This window comes from Balaenoptera acutorostrata, chromosome 7 (genome assembly GCF_949987535.1).
Source record: "Balaenoptera acutorostrata chromosome 7, mBalAcu1.1, whole genome shotgun sequence".
Taxonomy (NCBI): Eukaryota; Metazoa; Chordata; class Mammalia; order Artiodactyla; family Balaenopteridae; genus Balaenoptera; species Balaenoptera acutorostrata.
The window spans coordinates 88,098,205-88,121,056 of record NC_080070.1 but is presented as its reverse complement, the minus strand read 5'-3'; positions in this window follow the sequence as shown (position 1 = coordinate 88,121,056).

The following is a 22,852-nucleotide window of genomic DNA, read 5'->3' as shown; positions in this document are numbered from 1 at the left end:
GCCACAACTACTGAGCCTGCGCGTCTGGAGCCTGTGCTCCGCAACAAGAGAGGCCACAATAGTGAGAGGCCCGCGCACCGCGATGAAGAGTGGCCCCCACTTGCCACAACTGGAGAAAGCCCTAGCACAGAAACGAAGACCCAACATAGCAATCAATCAATCAATCAATCACTAAAGAAATCTTAAAAAAAATTTGCTTATATTTAAAAAAAAACCATTACTTTAAAAAACCCGTGAAACAAAGACAGTGAGAGAGAGAGAAATTCTTACCAAATTCGTTCAGGGGCAGTGATGCCACCTGGATTGACCATACCTAGACCCACAGGTGATTGAGACATAAGGGTGGACACTCAGGGGCTGAGAGGTTTGGTGAGGTTGGGGGAGCAAACGCAGACCCTTTAAAGGAATACTGCGTGGTACCCATCCCATGGGTCCCAAATCTCCAGGTTCAAGGGCATCTTCCTACATCGAAAACATGCATGAGAAACCCAGAAGATGGTACACCGTGTGATCGGGAAAGGTTTCTAAAACGCACGTCATTTCTCATCTCCTTGTGCTCGGGTTCGCCATTCCAGCCGCTTTACTAGCAATCTCCCTCCTTGGAGAATCAGCACCTTTAACCTCCTGTTCCGTACAGGTTGCAATTTGTCCTGAGGATGAACGGGAAGAGGGGGAACCAATGAGAGACTAGCTCTAGGTGTTGGGACAGGCCCAGCTCACTCTATTTTCCCATCAGGAAGAAGAATTAACCACAGGCTCAGCCTGCGCCCGGAACCAGAATAGGGCCTGAAGCAATCCTGCGCTTTTGCGGCCAGCCTTCAAGAAAGCGAGTTGAAAAATGGAGCTCAGGGGCACTGCAATTCACAAACCTGCAGAGGTAAAAATGATAACTCTCGGCCACAAATATTTTGAGGGAAGGCAACGAAGAGGATTTGAAAGCAAGGCAGAATTGCAGGAAACAGATTTCAGGAGGTAGATTCGAATCGCCTTTAAAGCACAGGAAAAGCGGCGAAACCTCGACAATGATGCCCTTGGCCAAAAAGGGCGTATGCGTTTTTTCCTGAATATATTCAGGAAAAAACGCATACGCCCTTTTTGGCCAACCAAGCAACCTGGAAAGGCAAATCAGCGCTACAAAGAAGTCTCTCTTCCCATCGGTCAAAAGGGCCATGCTGAATAAAGTGTCAAAACCAGAAATGCAGGACAGGCCATGGAGAGACGGGAGCCTTGCTACGCTGATGGGCGGGATGTAAATTGCCAACAGCCACTCTGGAGAAGTGTACGGTGTGTCCTGAAACATCTAAAAAACTCAGCTTACAGAGCATAGGGCACTTCCACTCATGGGCGTATAAATTGGGAAAACTAAAAATCAGCAAGACACAGGCATCCCAAAGTTTAGGGCTGCTCTGTTGACAAGAACCTCCACTTCGTTACACCTTAAATATCCCAGGAAAGAGAAAAATGGATAAAGAAGTTGTGGTCCTTATGTACAATGGAATATCACTCAGCCATGAAATCAACCTCATAAGGCTAATAGCAGCATGATGAGTGGATTTAGGTACGACGATTCTAAGTGAAATAAGTCACACAGAAAAAGACACTTATCAGAAGATATCACTTATAGAGGGAATGTAAAAACCGCTACACTTGAACTGAATTACAAAACAGAATAGAGTCACACGTTTAGAAAACACACTATGGCTGCTTAACGGGAAAGGAGAGGTGGGGTGATGCATAAAACAAGGGTTTGAAATTAGCTCAGATACCGTTCCATAAACCCAATATGTAATAGACAAGACCTACTCCTTGCTCAGTGAACTGGACTCAACACCCCCTATTCACCGCCCTCGAATATAGCTGACTAGTAAGAATCTTAAAACCTATGTATTGATATCTCTCTGTAAGTGAGACTTGTGGATGTAAAGCGGCATAAACACAGCAGTGAAAAGCAGCTAAACCCCATTACAAAAATCAATTACTGGGCTTCCCTGGTTGCGCAGTGGTTGAGAATCTGCCTGCTAATGCAGGAAACACGGGTTCGAGCCCTGGTCTGGGAAGATCCCACATGCCGTGGAGCAACTAGGCCCGTGAGCCACAACTACTGAGCCTGCGCGTCTGGAGCCTGTGCTCCGCAACAAGAGAGGCCACAATAGTGAGAGGCCCGCGCACCGCGATGAAGAGTGGCCCCCACTTGCCACAACTGGAGAAAGCCCTAGCACAGAAACGAAGACCCAACATAGCAATCAATCAATCAATCAATCACTAAAGAAATCTTAAAAAAAATTTGCTTATATTTCAAAAAAAAACCATTACTTTAAAAAACCCGTGAAACAAAGACAGTGAGAGAGAGAGAAATTCTTACCAAATTCGTTCAGGGGCAGTGATGCCACCTGGATTGACCATACCTAGACCCACAGGTGATTGAGACATAAGGGTGGACACTCAGGGGCTGAGAGGTTTGGTGAGGTTGGGGGAGCAAACGCAGACCCTTTAAAGGAATACTGCGTGGTACCCATCCCATGGGTCCCAAATCTCCAGGTTCAAGGGCATCTTCCTACATCGAAAACATGCATGAGAAACCCAGAAGATGGTACACCGTGTGATCGGGAAAGGTTTCTAAAACGCTCCTCATTTCTCATCTCCTTGTGCTCGGGTTCGCCATTCCAGCCGCTTTACTAGCAATCTCCCTCCTTGGAGAATCAGCACCTTTAACCTCCTGTTCCGTACAGGTTGCAATTTGTCCTGAGGATGAACGGGAAGAGGGGGAACCAATGAGAGACTAGCTCTAGGTGTTGGGACAGGCACAGCTCACTCTATTTTCCCATCAGGAAGAAGAATTAACCACAGGCTCAGCCTGCGCCCGGAACCAGAATAGGGCCTGAAGCAATCCTGCGCTTTTGCGGCCAGCCTCCAAGAAAGCGAGTTGAAAAATGGAGCTCAGGGGCACTGCAATTCACAAACCTGCAGAGTTATAAATGATAACTCTCGTCCACAAATATATCGAGGGAAGGCAACGAAGAGGATCTGAAAGCAAGGCAGAATTGCAGGAAACAGATTTCAGGAGGTAGATTCGAATCGCCTTTAAAGCACAGGAAAAGCGGCGAAACCTCGACAATGATGCCCTTGGCCAAAAAGGGCGTATGCGTTTTTTCCTGAATATATTCAGGAAAAAACGCATACGCCCTTTTTGGCCAACCAAGCAACCTGGAAAGGCAAATCAGCGCTACAAAGAAGTCTCGCTTCCCATCGGTCAAAAGGGCCATGCTGAATAAAGTGTCAAAACCAGAAATGCAGGACAGGCCATGGAGAGACGGGAGCCTTGCTACGCTGATGGGCGGGATGTAAATTGCCAACAGCCACTCTGGAGAAGTGTACGGTGTGTCCTGAAACATCTAAAAAACTCAGCTTAAAGAGCATAGGGCACTTCCACTCATGGGCGTATAAATTGGGAAAACTAAAAATCAGCAAGACACAGGCATCCCAAAGTTTAGGGCTGCTCTGTTGACAAGAACCTCCACTTCGTTACACCTTAAATATCCCAGGAAAGAGAAAAATGGATAAAGAAGTTGTGGTACTTATGTACAATGGAATATCACTCAACCATGAAATCAACCTCATAAGGCTAGTAGCAGCATGATGAGTGGATTTAGGTACGACGATTCTAAGTGAAATAAGTCACACAGAAAAAGACACTTATCAGAAGATATCACTTATAGAGGGAATGTAAAAACCGCTACACTTGAACTGAATTACAAAACAGAATAGAGTCACACGTTTAGAAAACACACTATGGCTGCTTAACGGGAAAGGTGAGATGGGGTGATGCATAAAACAAGGGTTTCAAATTAGCTCAGATACCGTTCCATAAACCCAATATGTAATAGACAAGACCTACTTCTTGCTCAGTGAACTGGACTCAACACCCCCTATTCACCGCCCCAGAATATATCTGAGTAGTAAGAATGTTAAAACCTATGTATTGATATCTCTCTGTAAGTGAGTCAAGTGGGTGTAAAGCGGCAGAAACACAGCAGTGAAAAGCAGCTAAACCCCATTATAAAAATCAATTACTGGGCTTCCCTGGTTGCGCAGTGGTTGAGAATCTGCCTGCTAATGCAGGAAACACGGGTTCGAGCCCTGGTCTGGGAAGATCCCACATGCCGTGGAGCAACTAGGCCCGTGAGCCACAACTACTGAGCCTGCGCGTCTGGAGCCTGTGCTCCGCAACAAGAGAGGCCACAATAGTGAGAGGCCCGCGCACCGCGATGAAGAGTGGCCCCCACTTGCCACAACTGGAGAAAGCCCTAGCACAGAAACGAAGACCCAACATAGCAATCAAACAATCAATCAATCACTAAAGAAATCTTAAAAAAAATTTGCTTATATTTAAAAAAAAACCATTACTTTAAAAAACCCGTGAAACAAAGACAGTGAGAGAGAGAGAAATTCTTACCAAATTCGTTCAGGGGCAGTGATGCCACCTGGATTGACCATACCTAGACCCACAGGTGATTGAGACATAAGGGTGGACACTCAGGGGCTGAGAGGTTTGGTGAGGTTGGGGGAGCAAACGCAGACCCTTTAAAGGAATACTGCGTGGTACCCATCCCATGGGTCCCAAATCTCCAGGTTCAAGGGCATCTTCCTACATCGAAAACATGCATGAGAAACCCAGAAGATGGTACACCGTGTGATCGGGAAAGGTTTCTAAAACGCACCTCATTTCTCATCTCCTTGTGCTCGGGTTCGCCATTCCAGCCGCTTTACTAGCAATCTCCCTCCTTGGAGAATCAGCACCTTTAACCTCCTGTTCCGTACAGGTTGCAATTTGTCCTGAGGATGAACGGGAAGAGGGGGAACCAATGAGAGACTAGCTCTAGGTGTTGGGACAGGCACAGCTCACTCTATTTTCCCATCAGGAAGAAGAATTAACCACAGGCTCAGCCTGCGCCCGGAACCAGAATAGGGCCTGAAGCAATCCTGCGCTTTTGCGGCCAGCGTTCAAGAAAGCGAGTTGAAAAATGGAGCTCAGGGGCACTGCAATTCACAAACCTGCAGAGGTAAAAATGATAACTCTCGGCCACAAATATTTTGAGGGAAGGCAACGAAGAGGATTTGAAAGCAAGGCAGAATTGCAGGAAACAGATTTCAGGAGGTAGATTCGAATCGCCTTTAAAGCACAGGAAAAGCGGCGAAACCTCGACAATGATGCCCTTGGCCAAAAAGGGCGTATGCGTTTTTTCCTGAATATATTCAGGAAAAAACGCATACGCCCTTTTTGGCCAACCAAGCAACCTGGAAAGGCAAATCAGCGCTACAAAGAAGTCTCGCTTCCCATCGGTCAAAAGGGCCATGCTGAATAAAGTGTCAAAACCAGAAATGCAGGACAGGCCATGGAGAGACGGGAGCCTTGCTACGCTGATGGGCGGGATGTAAATTGCCAACAGCCACTCTGGAGAAGTGTACGGTGTGTCCTGAAACATCTAAAAAACTCAGCTTACAGAGCATAGGGCACTTCCACTCATGGGCGTATAAATTGGGAAAACTAAAAATCAGCAAGACACAGGCATCCCAAAGTTTAGGGCTGCTCTGTTGACAAGAACCTCCACTTCGTTACACCTTAAATATCCCAGGAAAGAGAAAAATGGATAAAGAAGTTGTGGTCCTTATGTACAATGGAATATCACTCAGCCATGAAATCAACCTCATAAGGCTAGTAGCAGCATGATGAGTGGATTTAGGTACGACGATTCTAAGTGAAATAAGTCACACAGAAAAAGACACTTATCAGAAGATATCACTTATAGAGGGAATGTAAAAACCGCTACACTTGAACTGAATTACAAAACAGAATAGAGTCACACGTTTAGAAAACACACTATGGCTGCTTAACGGGAAAGGAGAGGTGGGGTGATGCATAAAACAAGGGTTTCAAATTAGCTCAGATACCGTTCCATAAACCCAATATGTAATAGACAAGACCTACTCCTTGCTCAGTGAACTGGACTCAACACCCCCTATTCACCGCCCAAGAATATATCTGAGTAGTAAGAATGTTAAAACCTATGTATTGATATCTCTCTGTAAGTGAGTCAAGTGGGTGTAAAGCGGCAGAAACACAGCAGTGAAAAGCAGCTAAACCCCATTATAAAAATCAAATACTTTAAAATACCCGTGAACAAAGACCGTGAAAGAGAGAGAAATTCTTACAAAATTCGTTCAGGGGCTGTGATGCCACCTGGATTGACCATATCTAGACCCACAGCTGATTGAGACATAAGGATGGACCCTCTTGGGGCTGAGAGGTTTGGTGAGGTTGGGGGAGCAAACGCAGACCCTTTAAAGGAATACTGCGTGGTACCCATCCCATGGGTCCCAAATCTCCAGGTTCAAGGGTATCTTCCTACATCGAAAACATGCATCAGAAACCCAGAAGATGGTACACCGTGTGATCGGGAAAGGTTTCTAAAACGCTCCTCATTTCTCATCTGCTTGTGCTCGGGTTCGCCATTCCAGCCGCTTTACTAGCAATCTCCCTCCTTGGAGAATCAGCACCTTTAACCTCCTGTTCCATACAGGTTGCAATTTGTCCTGAGGATGAACGGGAAGAGGGGGAACCAATGAGAGACTAGCTCTAGGTGTTGGGACAGGCACAGCTCACTCTATTTTCCCATCAGGAAGAAGAATTAACCACAGGCTCAGCCTGCGCCCGGAACCAGAATAGGGCCTGAAGCAATCCTGCGCTTTTGCGGCCAGCTCCCAAGAAAGCGAGTTGAAAAATGGAGCTCAGGGGCACTGCAATTCACAAACCTGCAGAGTTATAAATGATAACTCTCGTGTACAAATATATTGAGGGAAGGCAACGAAGAGGATTTGAAAGCAAGGCAGAATTGCAGGAAACAGATTTCAGGAGGTAGATTCGAATCGCCTTTAAAGCACAGGAAAAGCGGCAAAACCTCGACAATGAGGCCCTTGGCCAAAAAGGGCGTATGCGTTTTTTCCTGAATATATTCAGGAAAAAACGCATACGCCCTTTTTGGCCAACCAAGCAACCTGGAAAGGCAAATCAGCGCTACAAAGAAGTCTCGCTTCCCATCGGTCAAAAGGGCCATGCTGAATAAAGTGTCAAAACCAGAAATGCAGGACAGGCCATGGAGAAACGGGAGCCTTGCTACGCTGATGGGCGGAATGTAAATTGCCAACAGCCACTCTGGAGAAGTGTACGGTGTGTCCTGAAACATCTAAAAAACTCAGCTTACAGAGCATAGGGCACTTCCACTCATGGGCGTATAAATTGGGAAAACTAAAAATCAGCAAGACACAGGCATCCCAAAGTTTAAGGCTGCTCTGTTGACAAGAACCTCCACTTCGTTACACCTTAAATATCATAGGAAAGAGGAAAATGGATAAAGAAGTTGTGGTCCTTATGCACAAAGGAATATCACTCAGCCATGAAATCAACGTCATAAGGCTAGTAGCAGCATGATGAGTGGATTTAGGTACGACGATTCTAAGTGAAATAAGTCACACAGAAAAAGACTCAGATCCTAAGATATCACTTATAGAGGGAATGTAAAAACCGCTACACTTGAACTGAACTACAAAACAGAACAGAGTCACACGTTTAGAAAACACACTATGGCTGCTTAACGGGAAAGGAGAGGTGGGGTGATGCATAAAACAAGGGTTTGAAAGTAGCTCAGATACCATTCCATAAACCCAATATGTAATAGACAAGACCTACTCCTTGCTCAGTGAACTGGACTCAACACCCCCTATTCACCGCCCAAGAATATATCTGAGTAGTAAGAATGTTAAAACCTATGTATTGATATCTCTCTGTAAGTGAGTCAAGTGGGTGTAAAGCGGCAGAAACACAGCAGTGAAAAGCAGCTAAACCCCATTATAAAAATCAAATACTTTAAAATACCCGTGAACAAAGACCGTGAAAGAGAGAGAAATTCTTACAAAATTCGTTCAGGGGCTGTGATGCCACCTGGATTGACCATATCTAGACCCACAGCTGATTGAGACATAAGGATGGACCCTCTTGGGGCTGAGAGGTTTGGTGAGGTTGGGGGAGCAAACGCAGACCCTTTAAAGGAATACTGCGTGGTACCCATCCCATGGGTCCCAAATCTCCAGGTTCAACGGTATCTTCCTACATCGAAAACATGCATCAGAAACCAAGATGATGGTACACCGTGTGATCGGGAAAGGTTTCTAAAACGCTCCTCATTTCTCATCTCCTTGTGCCCGGGTTCGCCATTCCAGCCGCTTTAATAGCAATCTCCCTCCTTGGAGAATCAGCACCTTTAACCTCCTGTTCCGTACAGGTTGCAATTTGTCCTGAGGATGAACGGGAAGAGGGGGAACCAATGAGAGACTAGCTCTAGGTGTTGGGACAGGCACAGCTCACTCTATTTTCCCATCAGGAAGAAGAATTAACCACAGGCTCAGCCTGCGCCCGGAACCAGAATAGGGCCTGAAGCAATCCTGCGCTTTTGCGGCCAGCCTTCAGAAAGCGAGTTGAAAAATGGAGCTCAGGGGCACTGCAATTCACAAACCTGCAGAGTTATAAATGATAACTCTCGTCCACAAATATATCGAGAGAAGGCAACGAAGAGGATCTGAAAGCAAGGCAGAATTGCAGGAAACAGATTTCAGGAGGTAGATTCGAATCGCCTTTAAAGCACAGGAAAAGCGGCGAAACCTCGACAATGATGCCCTTGGCCAAAAAGGGCGTATGCGTTTTTTCCTGAATATATTCAGGAAAAAACGCATACGCCCTTTTTGGCCAACCAAGCAACCTGGAAAGGCAAATCAGCGCTACAAAGAAGTCTTGCTTCCCATCGGTCAAAAGGGCCATGCTGAATAAAGTGTCAAAACCAGAAATGCAGGACAGGCCATGGAGAAACGGGAGCCTTGCTACGCTGATGGGCGGGATGTAAATTGCCAACAGCCACTCTGGAGAAGTGTACGGTGTGTCCTGAAACATCTAAAAAACTCAGCTTACAGAGCATAGGGCACTTCCACTCATGGGCGTATAAATTGGGAAAACTAAAAATCAGCAAGACACAGGCACCCCAAAGTTTAAGGCTGCTCTATTGACAAGAACCTCCACTTCGTTACACCTTAAATATCCCAGGAAAGAGGAAAATGGATAAAGAAGTTGTGGTCCTTATGCACAAAGGAATATCACTCAGCCATGAAATCAACGTCATAAGGCTAGTAGCAGCATGATGAGTGGATTTAGGTACGACGATTCTAAGTGAAATAAGTCACACAGAAAAAGACTCAGATCCTAAGATATCACTTATAGAGGGAATGTAAAAACCGCTACACTTGAACTGAACTACAAAACGGAACAGAGTCACACGTTTAGAAAACACACTATGGCTGCTTAACGGGAAAGGAGAGGTGGGGTGATGCATAAAACAAGGGTTTGAAATTAGCTCAGATACCATTCCATAAACCCAATATGTAATAGACAAGACCTACTCCTTGCTCAGTGAACTGGACTCAACACCCCCTATTCACCGCCCTCGAATATATCTGACTAGTAAGAATCTTAAAACCTATGTATTGATATCTCTCTGTAAATGAGACTTGTGGATGTAAAGCGGCATAAACACAGCAGTGAAAAGCAGCTAAACCCCATTACAAAAATCAATTACTGGGCTTCCCTGGTTGCGCAGTGGTTGAGAATCTGCCTGCTAATGCAGGAAACACGGGTTCGAGCCCTGGTCTGGGAAGATCCCACATGCCGTGGAGCAACTAGGCCCGTGAGCCACAACTAATGAGCCTGCGCGTCTGGAGCCTGTGCTCCGCCACAAGAGAGGCCACAATAGTGAGAGGCCCGCGCACCGCGATGAAGAGTGGCCCCCACTTGCCACAACTGGAGAAAGCCCTAGCACAGAAACGAAGACCCAACATAGCAATCAATCAATCAATCAATCACTAAAGAAATCTTAAAAAAAAAAATTGCTTATATTTAAAAAAAAAATCAATTACTTTAAAAAACTCGTGAAACAAAGACAGTGAAAGAGAGAGAAATTCTTACAAAATTCGTTCAGGGGCTGTGATGCCACCTGGATTGACCATACCTAGACCCACAGGTGATTGAGACATAACGGTGGACACTCAGGGGCTGAGAGGTTTGGTGAGGTTGGGGGAGCAAACGCAGACCCTTTAAAGGAATACTGCGTGGTACCCATCCCATGGGTCCCAAATCTCCAGGTTCAAGGGCATCTTCCTACATCGAAAACATGCATGAGAAACCCAGAAGATGGTACACCGTGTGATCGGGAAAGGTTTCTAAAACGCACGTCATTTCTCATCTCCTTGTGCTCGGGTTCGCCATTCCAGCCGCTTTACTAGCAATCTCCCTCCTTGGAGAATCAGCACCTTTAACCTCCTGTTCCGTACAGGTTGCAATTTGTCCTGAGGATGAACGGGAAGAGGGGGAACCAATGAGAGACTAGCTCTAGGTGTTGGGACAGGCACAGCTCACTCTATTTTCCCATCAGGAAGAAGAATTAACCACAGGCTCAGCCTGCGCCCGGAACCAGAATAGGGCCTGAAGCAATCCTGCGCTTTTGCGGCCAGCCTTCAAGAAAGCGAGTTGAAAAATGGAGCTCAGGGGCACTGCAATTCACAAACCTGCAGAGGTAAAAATGATAACTCTCGGCCACAAATATTTTGAGGGAAGGCAACGAAGAGGATTTGAAAGCAAGGCAGAATTGCAGGAAACAGATTTCAGGAGGTAGATTCGAATCGCCTTTAAAGCACAGGAAAAGCGGCGAAACCTCGACAATGATGCCCTTGGCCAAAAAGGGCGTATGCGTTTTTTCCTGAATATATTCAGGAAAAAACGCATACGCCCTTTTTGGCCAACCAAGCAACCTGGAAAGGCAAATCAGCGCTACAAAGAAGTCTCGCTTCCCATCGGTCAAAAGGGCCATGCTGAATAAAGTGTCAAAACCAGAAATGCAGGACAGGCCATGGAGAGACGGGAGCCTTGCTACGCTGATGGGCGGGATGTAAATTGCCAACAGCCACTCTGGAGAAGTGTACGGTGTGTCCTGAAACATCTAAAAAACTCAGCTTAAAGAGCATAGGGCACTTCCACTCATGGGCGTATAAATTGGGAAAACTAAAAATCAGCAAGACACAGGCATCCCAAAGTTTAGGGCTGCTCTGTTGACAAGAACCTCCACTTCGTTACACCTTAAATATCCCAGGAAAGAGAAAAATGGATAAAGAAGTTGTGGTACTTATGTACAATGGAATATCACTCAACCATGAAATCAACCTCATAAGGCTAGTAGCAGCATGATGAGTGGATTTAGGTACGACGATTCTAAGTGAAATAAGTCACACAGAAAAAGACACTTATCAGAAGATATCACTTATAGAGGGAATGTAAAAACCGCTACACTTGAACTGAATTACAAAACAGAATAGAGTCACACGTTTAGAAAACACACTATGGCTGCTTAACGGGAAAGGTGAGATGGGGTGATGCATAAAACAAGGGTTTCAAATTAGCTCAGATACCGTTCCATAAACCCAATATGTAATAGACAAGACCTACTTCTTGCTCAGTGAACTGGACTCAACACCCCCTATTCACCGCCCCAGAATATATCTGAGTAGTAAGAATGTTAAAACCTATGTATTGATATCTCTCTGTAAGTGAGTCAAGTGGGTGTAAAGCGGCAGAAACACAGCAGTGAAAAGCAGCTAAACCCCATTATAAAAATCAATTACTGGGCTTCCCTGGTTGCGCAGTGGTTGAGAATCTGCCTGCTAATGCAGGAAACACGGGTTCGAGCCCTGGTCTGGGAAGATCCCACATGCCGTGGAGCAACTAGGCCCGTGAGCCACAACTACTGAGCCTGCGCGTCTGGAGCCTGTGCTCCGCAACAAGAGAGGCCACAATAGTGAGAGGCCCGCGCACCGCGATGAAGAGTGGCCCCCACTTGCCACAACTGGAGAAAGCCCTAGCACAGAAACGAAGACCCAACATAGCAATCAAACAATCAATCAATCACTAAAGAAATCTTAAAAAAAATTTGCTTATATTTAAAAAAAAACCATTACTTTAAAAAACCCGTGAAACAAAGACAGTGAGAGAGAGAGAAATTCTTACCAAATTCGTTCAGGGGCAGTGATGCCACCTGGATTGACCATACCTAGACCCACAGGTGATTGAGACATAAGGGTGGACACTCAGGGGCTGAGAGGTTTGGTGAGGTTGGGGGAGCAAACGCAGACCCTTTAAAGGAATACTGCGTGGTACCCATCCCATGGGTCCCAAATCTCCAGGTTCAAGGGCATCTTCCTACATCGAAAACATGCATGAGAAACCCAGAAGATGGTACACCGTGTGATCGGGAAAGGTTTCTAAAACGCACCTCATTTCTCATCTCCTTGTGCTCGGGTTCGCCATTCCAGCCGCTTTACTAGCAATCTCCCTCCTTGGAGAATCAGCACCTTTAACCTCCTGTTCCATACAGGTTGCAATTTGTCCTGAGGATGAACGGGAAGAGGGGGAACCAATGAGAGACTAGCTCTAGGTGTTGGGACAGGCACAGCTCACTCTATTTTCCCATCAGGAAGAAGAATTAACCACAGGCTCAGCCTGCGCCCGGAACCAGAATAGGGCCTGAAGCAATCCTGCGCTTTTGCGGCCAGCGTTCAAGAAAGCGAGTTGAAAAATGGAGCTCAGGGGCACTGCAATTCACAAACCTGCAGAGGTAAAAATGATAACTCTCGGCCACAAATATTTTGAGGGAAGGCAACGAAGAGGATTTGAAAGCAAGGCAGAATTGCAGGAAACAGATTTCAGGAGGTAGATTCGAATCGCCTTTAAAGCACAGGAAAAGCGGCGAAACCTCGACAATGATGCCCTTGGCCAAAAAGGGCGTATGCGTTTTTTCCTGAATATATTCAGGAAAAAACGCATACGCCCTTTTTGGCCAACCAAGCAACCTGGAAAGGCAAATCAGCGCTACAAAGAAGTCTCGCTTCCCATCGGTCAAAAGGGCCATGCTGAATAAAGTGTCAAAACCAGAAATGCAGGACAGGCCATGGAGAGACGGGAGCCTTGCTACGCTGATGGGCGGGATGTAAATTGCCAACAGCCACTCTGGAGAAGTGTACGGTGTGTCCTGAAACATCTAAAAAACTCAGCTTACAGAGCATAGGGCACTTCCACTCATGGGCGTATAAATTGGGAAAACTAAAAATCAGCAAGACACAGGCATCCCAAAGTTTAGGGCTGCTCTGTTGACAAGAACCTCCACTTCGTTACACCTTAAATATCCCAGGAAAGAGAAAAATGGATAAAGAAGTTGTGGTCCTTATGTACAATGGAATATCACTCAGCCATGAAATCAACCTCATAAGGCTAGTAGCAGCATGATGAGTGGATTTAGGTACGACGATTCTAAGTGAAATAAGTCACACAGAAAAAGACACTTATCAGAAGATATCACTTATAGAGGGAATGTAAAAACCGCTACACTTGAACTGAATTACAAAACAGAATAGAGTCACACGTTTAGAAAACACACTATGGCTGCTTAACGGGAAAGGAGAGGTGGGGTGATGCATAAAACAAGGGTTTCAAATTAGCTCAGATACCGTTCCATAAACCCAATATGTAATAGACAAGACCTACTCCTTGCTCAGTGAACTGGACTCAACACCCCCTATTCACCGCCCAAGAATATATCTGAGTAGTAAGAATGTTAAAACCTATGTATTGATATCTCTCTGTAAGTGAGTCAAGTGGGTGTAAAGCGGCAGAAACACAGCAGTGAAAAGCAGCTAAACCCCATTATAAAAATCAAATACTTTAAAATACCCGTGAACAAAGACCGTGAAAGAGAGAGAAATTCTTACAAAATTCGTTCAGGGGCTGTGATGCCACCTGGATTGACCATATCTAGACCCACAGCTGATTGAGACATAAGGATGGACCCTCTTGGGGCTGAGAGGTTTGGTGAGGTTGGGGGAGCAAACGCAGACCCTTTAAAGGAATACTGCGTGGTACCCATCCCATGGGTCCCAAATCTCCAGGTTCAAGGGTATCTTCCTACATCGAAAACATGCATCAGAAACCCAGAAGATGGTACACCGTGTGATCGGGAAAGGTTTCTAAAACGCTCCTCATTTCTCATCTGCTTGTGCTCGGGTTCGCCATTCCAGCCGCTTTACTAGCAATCTCCCTCCTTGGAGAATCAGCACCTTTAACCTCCTGTTCCATACAGGTTGCAATTTGTCCTGAGGATGAACGGGAAGAGGGGGAACCAATGAGAGACTAGCTCTAGGTGTTGGGACAGGCACAGCTCACTCTATTTTCCCATCAGGAAGAAGAATTAACCACAGGCTCAGCCTGCGCCCGGAACCAGAATAGGGCCTGAAGCAATCCTGCGCTTTTGCGGCCAGCTCCCAAGAAAGCGAGTTGAAAAATGGAGCTCAGGGGCACTGCAATTCACAAACCTGCAGAGTTATAAATGATAACTCTCGTGTACAAATATATTGAGGGAAGGCAACGAAGAGGATTTGAAAGCAAGGCAGAATTGCAGGAAACAGATTTCAGGAGGTAGATTCGAATCGCCTTTAAAGCACAGGAAAAGCGGCAAAACCTCGACAATGATGCCCTTGGCCAAAAAGGGCGTATGCGTTTTTTCCTGAATATATTCAGGAAAAAACGCATACGCCCTTTTTGGCCAACCAAGCAACCTGGAAAGGCAAATCAGCGCTACAAAGAAGTCTCGCTTCCCATCGGTCAAAAGGGCCATGCTGAATAAAGTGTCAAAACCAGAAATGCAGGACAGGCCATGGAGAAACGGGAGCCTTGCTACGCTGATGGGCGGAATGTAAATTGCCAACAGCCACTCTGGAGAAGTGTACGGTGTGTCCTGAAACATCTAAAAAACTCAGCTTACAGAGCATAGGGCACTTCCACTCATGGGCGTATAAATTGGGAAAACTAAAAATCAGCAAGACACAGGCATCCCAAAGTTTAAGGCTGCTCTGTTGACAAGAACCTCCACTTCGTTACACCTTAAATATCATAGGAAAGAGGAAAATGGATAAAGAAGTTGTGGTCCTTATGCACAAAGGAATATCACTCAGCCATGAAATCAACGTCATAAGGCTAGTAGCAGCATGATGAGTGGATTTAGGTACGACGATTCTAAGTGAAATAAGTCACACAGAAAAAGACTCAGATCCTAAGATATCACTTATAGAGGGAATGTAAAAACCGCTACACTTGAACTGAACTACAAAACAGAACAGAGTCACACGTTTAGAAAACACACTATGGCTGCTTAACGGGAAAGGAGAGGTGGGGTGATGCATAAAACAAGGGTTTGAAAGTAGCTCAGATACCATTCCATAAACCCAATATGTAATAGACAAGACCTACTCCTTGCTCAGTGAACTGGACTCAACACCCCCTATTCACCGCCCTCGAATATATCTGACTAGTAAGAATCTTAAAACCTATGTATTGATATCTCTCTGTAAGTGAGACTTGTGGATGTAAAGCAGCATAAACACAGCAGTGAAAAGCAGCTAAACCCCATTACAAAAATCAATTACTGACCTTCCCTGGTTGCGCAGTGGTTGAGAATCTGCCTGCTAATGCAGGAAACACGGGTTCGAGCCCTGGTCTGGGAAGATCCCACATGCCGTGGAGCAACTAGGCCCGTGAGCCACAGCTACTGAGCCTGCGCGTCTGGAGCCTGTGCTCCGCAACAAGAGAGGCCACAATAGTGAGAGGCCCGCGCACCGCGATGAAGAGTGGCCCCCACTTGCCACAACTGGAGAAAGCCCTAGCACAGAAACGAAGACCCAACATAGCAATCAATCAATCAATCAATCACTAAAGAAATCTTAAAAAAAATTTGCTTATATTTAAAAAAAAAACCATTACTTTAAAAAACCCGTGAAACAAGACAGTGAGAGAGAGAGAAATTCTTACCAAATTCGTTCAGGGGCAGTGATGCCACCTGGATTGACCATACCTAGACCCACAGGTGATTGAGACATAAGGGTGAACACTCAGGGGCTGAGAGGTTTGGTGAGGTTGGGGGAGCAAACGCAGACCCTTTAAAGGAATACTGCGTGGTACCCATCCCATGGGTCCCAAATCTCCAGGTTCAAGGGCATCTTCCTACATCGAAAACATGCATGAGAAACCCAGAAGATGGTACACCGTGTGATCGGGAAAGGTTTCTAAAACGCACTTCATATCTCATCTCCTTGTGCTCGGGTTCGCCATTCCAGCCGCTTTACTAGCAATCTCCCTCCTTGGAGAATCAGCACCTTTAACCTCCTGTTCCGTACAGGTTGCAATTTGTCCTGAGGATGAACGGGAAGAGGGGGAACCAATGAGAGACTAGCTCTAGGTGTTGGGACAGGCACAGCTCACTCTATTTTCCCATCAGGAAGAAGAATTAACCACAGGCTCAGCCTGCGCCCGGAACCAGAATAGGGCCTGAAGCAATCCTGCGCTTTTGCGGCCAGCCTTCAAGAAAGCGAGTTGAAAAATGGAGCTCAGGGGCACTGCAATTCACAAACCTGCAGAGGTAAAAATGATAACTCTCGGCCACAAATATTTTGAGGGAAGGCAACGAAGAGGATTTGAAAGCAAGGCAGAATTGCAGGAAACAGATTTCAGGAGGTAGATTCGAATCGCCTTTAAAGCACAGGAAAAGCGGCGAAACCTCGACAATGATGCCCTTGGCCAAAAAGGGCGTATGCGTTTTTTCCTGAATATATTCAGCAAAAAACGCATACGCCCTTTTTGGCCAACCAAGCAACCTGGAAAGGCAAATCAGCGCTACAAAGAAGTCTCGCTTCCCATCGGTCAAAAGGGCCATGCTGAATAAAGTCTCAAAACCAGAAATGCAGGACAGGCCATGGAGAGACGGGAGCCTTGCTACGCTGATGGGCGGGATGTAAATTGCCAACAGCCACTCTGGAGAAGTGTACGGTGTGTCCTGAAACATCTAAAAAACTCAGCTTACAGAGCATAGGGCACTTCCACTCATGGGCGTATAAATTGGGAAAACTAAAAATCAGCAAGACACAGGCATCCCAAAGTTTAGGGCTGCTCTGTTGACAAGAACCTCCACTTCGTTACACCTTAAATATCCCAGGAAAGAGAAAAATGGATAAAGAAGTTGTGGTCCTTATGTACAATGGAATATCACTCAGCCATGAAATCAACCTCATAAGGCTAGTAGCAGCATGATGAGTGGATTTAGGTACGACGATTCTAAGTGAAATAAATCACACAGAAAAAGACACTTATCAGAAGATATCACTTATAGAGGGAATGTAAAAACCGCTACACTTGAACTGAATTACAAAACAGAATAGAGTCACACGTTTAGAAAACACACTATGGCTGCTTAACGGGAAAGGAGAGGTGGGGTGATGCATAAAACAAGGGTTTCAAATTAGCTCAGATACTGTTCCATAAACCCAATATGTAATAGACAAGACCTACTCCTTGCTCAGTGAACTGGACTCAACACCCCCTATTCACCGCCCAAGAATATATCTGAGTAGTAAGAATGTTAAAACCTATGTATTGATATCTCTCTGTAAGTGAGTCAAGTGGGTGTAAAGCGGCAGAAACACAGCAGTGAAAAGCAGCTAAACCCCATTATAAAAATCAAATACTTTAAAATACCCGTGAACAAAGACCGTGAAAGAGAGAGAAATTCTTACAAAATTCGTTCAGGGGCTGTGATGCCACCTGGATTGACCATATCTAGACCCACAGCTGATTGAGACATAAGGATGGACCCTCTTGGGGCTGAGAGGTTTGGTGAGGTTGGGGGAGCAAACGCAGACCCTTTAAAGGAATACTGCGTGGTACCCATCCCATGGGTCCCAAATCTCCAGGTTCAACGGTATCTTCCTACATCGAAAACATGCATCAGAAACCAAGATGATGGTACACCGTGTGATCGGGAAAGGTTTCTAAAACGCTCCTCATTTCTCATCTCCTTGTGCCCGGGTTCGCCATTCCAGCCGCTTTAATAGCAATCTCCCTCCTTGGAGAATCAGCACCTTTAACCTCCTGTTCCGTACAGGTTGCAATTTGTCCTGAGGATGAACGGGAAGAGGGGGAACCAATGAGAGACTAGCTCTAGGTGTTGGGACAGGCACAGCTCACTCTATTTTCCCATCAGGAAGAAGAATTAACCACAGGCTCAGCCTGCGCCCGGAACCAGAATAGGGCCTGAAGCAATCCTGCGCTTTTGCGGCCAGCCTTCAGAAAGCGAGTTGAAAAATGGAGCTCAGGGGCACTGCAATTCACAAACCTGCAGAGTTATAAATGATAACTCTCGTCCACAAATATATCGAGAGAAGGCAACGAAGAGGATCTGAAAGCAAGGCAGAATTGCAGGAAACAGATTTCAGGAGGTAGATTCGAATCGCCTTTAAAGCACAGGAAAAGCGGCGAAACCTCGACAATGATGCCCTTGGCCAAAAAGGGCGTATGCGTTTTTTCCTGAATATATTCAGGAAAAAACGCATACGCCCTTTTTGGCCAACCAAGCAACCTGGAAAGGCAAATCAGCGCTACAAAGAAGTCTTGCTTCCCATCGGTCAAAAGGGCCATGCTGAATAAAGTGTCAAAACCAGAAATGCAGGACAGGCCATGGAGAAACGGGAGCCTTGCTACGCTGATGGGCGGGATGTAAATTGCCAACAGCCACTCTGGAGAAGTGTACGGTGTGTCCTGAAACATCTAAAAAACTCAGCTTACAGAGCATAGGGCACTTCCACTCATGGGCGTATAAATTGGGAAAACTAAAAATCAGCAAGACACAGGCACCCCAAAGTTTAAGGCTGCTCTATTGACAAGAACCTCCACTTCGTTACACCTTAAATATCCCAGGAAAGAGGAAAATGGATAAAGAAGTTGTGGTCCTTATGCACAAAGGAATATCACTCAGCCATGAAATCAACGTCATAAGGCTAGTAGCAGCATGATGAGTGGATTTAGGTACGACGATTCTAAGTGAAATAAGTCACACAGAAAAAGACTCAGATCCTAAGATATCACTTATAGAGGGAATGTAAAAACCGCTACACTTGAACTGAACTACAAAACGGAACAGAGTCACACGTTTAGAAAACACACTATGGCTGCTTAACGGGAAAGGAGAGGTGGGGTGATGCATAAAACAAGGGTTTGAAATTAGCTCAGATACCATTCCATAAACCCAATATGTAATAGACAAGACCTACTCCTTGCTCAGTGAACTGGACTCAACACCCCCTATTCACCGCCCTCGAATATATCTGACTAGTAAGAATCTTAAAACCTATGTATTGATATCTCTCTGTAAATGAGACTTGTGGAAGTAAAGCGGCATAAACACAGCAGTGAAAAGCAGCTAAACCCCATTACAAAAATCAATTACTGGGCTTCCCTGGTTGCGCAGTGGTTGAGAATCTGCCTGCTAATGCAGGAAACACGGGTTCGAGCCCTGGTCTGGGAAGATCCCACATGCCGTGGAGCAACTAGGCCCGTGAGCCACAACTAATGAGCCTGCGCGTCTGGAGCCTGTGCTCCGCCACAAGAGAGGCCACAATAGTGAGAGGCCCGCGCACCGCGATGAAGAGTGGCCCCCACTTGCCACAACTGGAGAAAGCCCTAGCACAGAAACGAAGACCCAACATAGCAATCAATCAATCAATCAATCACTAAAGAAATCTTAAAAAAAAAAATTGCTTATATTTAAAAAAAAAATCAATTACTTTAAAAAACTCGTGAAACAAAGACAGTGAAAGAGAGAGAAATTCTTACAAAATTCGTTCAGGGGCTGTGATGCCACCTGGATTGACCATACCTAGACCCACAGGTGATTGAGACATAACGGTGGACACTCAGGGGCTGAGAGGTTTGGTGAGGTTGGGGGAGCAAACGCAGACCCTTTAAAGGAATACTGCGTGGTACCCATCCCATGGGTCCCAAATCTCCAGGTTCAAGGGCATCTTCCTACATCGAAAACATGCATGAGAAACCCAGAAGATGGTACACCGTGTGATCGGGAAAGGTTTCTAAAACGCACGTCATTTCTCATCTCCTTGTGCTCGGGTTCGCCATTCCAGCCGCTTTACTAGCAATCTCCCTCCTTGGAGAATCAGCACCTTTAACCTCCTGTTCCGTACAGGTTGCAATTTGTCCTGAGGATGAACGGGAAGAGGGGGAACCAATGAGAGACTAGCTCTAGGTGTTGGGACAGGCACAGCTCACTCTATTTTCCCATCAGGAAGAAGAATTAACCACAGGCTCAGCCTGCGCCCGGAACCAGAATAGGGCCTGAAGCAATCCTGCGCTTTTGCGGCCAGCCTTCAAGAAAGCGAGTTGAAAAATGGAGCTCAGGGGCACTGCAATTCACAAACCTGCAGAGGTAAAAATGATAACTCTCGGCCACAAATATTTTGAGGGAAGGCAACGAAGAGGATTTGAAAGCAAGGCAGAATTGCAGGAAACAGATTTCAGGAGGTAGATTCGAATCGCCTTTAAAGCACAGGAAAAGCGGCGAAACCTCGACAATGATGCCCTTGGCCAAAAAGGGCGTATGCGTTTTTTCCTGAATATATTCAGGAAAAAACGCATACGCCCTTTTTGGCCAACCAAGCAACCTGGAAAGGCAAATCAGCGCTACAAAGAAGTCTCGCTTCCCATCGGTCAAAAGGGCCATGCTGAATAAAGTGTCAAAACCAGAAATGCAGGACAGGCCATGGAGAGACGGGAGCCTTGCTACGCTGATGGGCGGGATGTAAATTGCCAACAGCCACTCTGGAGAAGTGTACGGTGTGTCCTGAAACATCTAAAAAACTCAGCTTACAGAGCATAGGGCACTTCCACTCATGGGCGTATAAATTGGGAAAACTAAAAATCAGCAAGACACAGGCATCCCAAAGTTTAGGGCTGCTCTGTTGACAAGAACCTCCACTTCGTTACACCTTAAATATCCCAGGAAAGAGAAAAATGGATAAAGAAGTTGTGGTCCTTATGTACAATGGAATATCACTCAGCCATGAAATCAACCTCATAAGGCTAGTAGCAGCATGATGAGTGGATTTAGGTACGACGATTCTAAGTGAAATAAGTCACACAGAAAAAGACACTTATCAGAAGATATCACTTATAGAGGGAATGTAAAAACCGCTACACTTGAACTGAATTACAAAACAGAATAGAGTCACACGTTTAGAAAACACACTATGGCTGCTTAACGGGAAAGGAGAGGTGGGGTGATGCATAAAACAAGGGTTTCAAATTAGCTCAGATACCGTTCCATAAACCCAATATGTAATAGACAAGACCTACTCCTTGCTCAGTGAACTGGACTCAACACCCCCTATTCACCGCCCAAGAATATATCTGAGTAGTAAGAATGTTAAAACCTATGTATTGATATCTCTCTGTAAGTGAGTCAAGTGGGTGTAAAGCGGCAGAAACACAGCAGTGAAAAGCAGCTAAACCCCATTATAAAAATCAAATACTTTAAAATACCCGTGAACAAAGACCGTGAAAGAGAGAGAAATTCTTACAAAATTCGTTCAGGGGCTGTGATGCCACCTGGATTGACCATATCTAGACCCACAGCTGATTGAGACATAAGGATGGACCCTCTTGGGGCTGAGAGGTTTGGTGAGGTTGGGGGAGCAAACGCAGACCCTTTAAAGGAATACTGCGTGGTACCCATCCCATGGGTCCCAAATCTCCAGGTTCAAGGGTATCTTCCTACATCGAAAACATGCATCAGAAACCAAGATGATGGTACACCGTGTGATCGGGAAGGGTTTCTAAAACGCTCCTCATTTCTCATCTCCTTGTGCTCGGGTTCGCCATTCCAGCCGCTTTAATAGCAATCTCCCTCCTTGGAGAATCAGCACCTTTAACCTCCTGTTCCGTACAGGTTGCAATTTGTCCTGAGGATGAACGGGAAGAGGGGGAACCAATGAGAGACTAGCTCTAGGTGTTGGGACAGGCACAGCTCACTCTATTTTCCCATCAGGAAGAAGAATTAACCACAGGCTCAGCCTGCGCCCGGAACCAGAATAGGGCCTGAAGCAATCCTGCGCTTTTGCGGCCAGCCTTCAAGAAAGCGAGTTGAAAAATGGAGCTCAGGGGCACTGCAATTCACAAACCTGCAGAGTTATAAATGATAACTCTCGTCCACAAATATATCGAGGGAAGGCAACGAAGAGGATCTGAAAGCAAGGCAGAATTGCAGGAAACAGATTTCAGGAGGTAGATTCGAATCGCCTTTAAAGCACAGGAAAAGCGGCGAAACCTCGACAATGATGCCCTTGGCCAAAAAGGGCGTATGCGTTTTTTCCTGAATATATTCAGGAAAAAACGCATACGCCCTTTTTGGCCAACCAAGCAACCTGGAAAGGCAAATCAGCGCTACAAAGAAGTCTCGCTTCCCATCGGTCAAAAGGGCCATGCTGAATAAAGTGTCAAAACCAGAAATGCAGGACAGGCCATGGAGAAACGGGAGCCTTGCTACGCTGATGGGCGGGATGTAAATTGCCAACAGCCACTCTGGAGAAGTGTACGGTGTGTCCTGAAACATGTAAAAAACTCAGCTTACAGAGCATAGGGCACTTCCACTCATGGGCTTATAAATTGGGAAAACTAAAAATCAGCAAGACACAGGCACCCCAAAGTTTAAGGCTGCTCTCTTGACAAGAACCTCCACTTCGTTACACCTTAAATATCCCAGGAAAGAGGAAAATGGATAAAGAAGTTGTGGTCCTTATGCACAAAGGAATATCACTCAGC